We start from the raw sequence: 2,717 nt of genomic DNA, 5'->3' as shown, positions 1-2,717 counted from the left end.
ACCTAGACTGTAGGGGTAAAACAGACTTGTATAGGCTCCTTACCTAGACTATAGGTGTAAACCAGACTTGTATAGGCTCCTTACCTAGACTACAGGTGTAAACCAGACTTGTATAGGCTCCTTACATAGACTGTAGGGGTAAACCAGACTTGTATAGGCTCCTTACATAGACTGTAGGGGTAAAACAGACTTGTATAGGCTCCTTACATAGACTGTAGGGGTAAAACAGACTTGTATAGGCTCCTTACCTAGACTATAGGTGTAAACCAGACTTGTATAGGCTCCTTACCTAGACTATAGGGGTAAACCAGACTTGTATAGGCTCCTTACCTAGACTATAGGGGTAAACCAGACTTGTATAGGCTCCTTACCTAGACTGTAGGGTTAAAACAGACTTGTATAGGCTCCTTACATAGACTATAGGGGTAAAACACACTTGTATAGACTCCTTACCTAGACTATAGGGGTAAAACAGACTTGTATAGGCTCCTTACCTAGACTGTAGGGGTAAAACAGACTTGTATAGGCTCCTTACCTAGACTATAGGTGTAAACCAGACTTGTATAGACTCCTTACCTAGACTATAGGTGTAAAACAGACTTGTATAGGCTCCTTACGTATAGGCTCCTTACCTAGACTATAGGTGTAAACCAGACTTGTATAGGCTCCTTACCTAGACTATAGGTGTATACCAGACTTGTATAGGCTCCTTACATAGACTGTAGGGGTAAAACAGACTTGTATAGGCTCCTTACCTAGACTATAGGTGTAAACCAGACTTGTATAGGCTCCTTACCTAGACTATAGGTGTAAACCAGACTTGTATAGGCTCCTTACTTGGACTATAGGGGTAAAACAGACTTGTATAGACTCCTTACATAGACTATAGGGGTAAAACAGACTTGTATAGACTCCTTACCTAAACTATAGGGGTAAAACAGACTTGTATAGGCTCCTTACCTAGACTATAGGTGTAAACCAGACTTGTATAGGCTCCTTACCTAGACTATAGGTGTATACCAGACTTGTAAACCAGACTTGTATAGGCTCCTTACCTAGACTATAGGTGTAAACCAGACTTGTATAGGCTCCTTACCTAGACTATAGGGGTAAAACAGACTTGTATAGACTCCTTACCTAGACTGTAGGGGTAAAACAGACTTGTATAGACTCCTTACCTAGACTGTAGGGGTAAACCAGACTTGTATAGACTCCTTACCTAGACTGTAGGGGTAAACCAGACTTGTATAGGCTCCTTACCTAGACTATAGGGGTAAACCAGACTTGTATAGGCTCCTTACCTAGACTATAGGTGTAAACCAGACTTGTATAGGCTCCTTACCTAGACTATAGGTGTAAACCAGACTAAACTCCTTACCTAGACTATAGGTGTACTTGTATAGGCTCCTTACCTAGACTATAGGGGTAAACCAGACTTGTATAGGCTCCTTACCTAGACTTAGGGGTAAACCAGACTTGTATAGGCCCTTACCTAAACTATAGGTGTAAACCAGACTTGTATAGGCTCCTTACCTAGACTATAGGGGTAAAACAGACTTGTATAGGCTCCTTACCTAGACTATAGGGGTAAACCAGACTTGTATAGACTCCTTACCTAGACTGTAGGGGTAAACCAGACTTATATAGACTCCTTACCTAGACTATAGGGGTAAACCAGACTTGTATAGGCTCCTTACATAGACTACAGGTGTAAACCAGACTTGTATAGGCTCCTTACATAGACTGTAGGGGTAAACCAGACTTGTATAGGCTCCTTACCTAGACTATAGGTGTAAACCAGACTTGTATAGGCTCCTTACCTAGACTATAGGGGTATACCAGACTTGTATAGGCTCCTTACATAGACTGACTAGGGGTAAACCAGACTTGTATAGGCTCCTTACCTAGACTGTAGGGGTAAACCAGACTTGTATAGGCTCCTTACCTAGACTATAGGGGTAAACCAGACTTGTATAGACTCCTTACCTAGACTGTAGGGGTAAAACAGACTTGTATAGGCTCCTTACCTAGACTGTAGGTGTAAACCAGACTCCTTACCTGTATAGACTCCTTACCTAGACTGTAGGGGTAAACCAGACTTGTATAGGCTCCTTACCTAGACTATAGGTGTAAACCAGACTTGTATAGGCTCCTTACCTAGACTGTAGGGGTAAAACAGACTTGTATAGGCTCCTTACCTAGACTATAGGTGTAAACCAGACTTGTATAGGCTCCTTACCTAGACTGTAGGGGTAAAACAGACTTGTATAGGCTCCTTACCTAGACTATAGGGGTAAACCAGACTTGTATAGGCTCCTTACCTAGACTATAGGTGTAAACCAGACTTGTATAGGCTCCTTACCTAGACTATAGGGGTAAACCAGACTTGTATAGGCTCCTTACCTAGACTGTAGGGGTAAACCAGACTTGTATAGGCTCCTTACCTAGACTATAGGTGTAAACCAGACTTGTATAGACTCCTTACCTAGACTATAGGTGTAAACCAGACTTGTATAGACTCCTTACCTAGACTATAGGTGTAAACCAGACTTGTATAGACTCCTTACCTAGACTGTAGGGGTAAAACAGACTTGTATAGGCTCCTTACATAGACTGTAGGGGTAAAACAGACTTGTATAGGCTCCTTACATAGACTGTAGGGGTAAACCAGACTTGTATAGGCTCCTTACCTAGACTGTAGGTATAGGTAAACCAGA

The sequence above is a fragment of the Ylistrum balloti genome, unplaced genomic scaffold (assembly GCF_031769215.1).
Source record: "Ylistrum balloti isolate Yb309-2 unplaced genomic scaffold, AGI_CSIRO_Ybal_v1 Utg370208, whole genome shotgun sequence".
Taxonomy (NCBI): domain Eukaryota; kingdom Metazoa; phylum Mollusca; class Bivalvia; order Pectinida; family Pectinidae; genus Ylistrum; species Ylistrum balloti.
The sequence above is the reverse complement of the archived record's forward strand: the minus strand, read 5'-3'. Positions refer to the sequence as shown.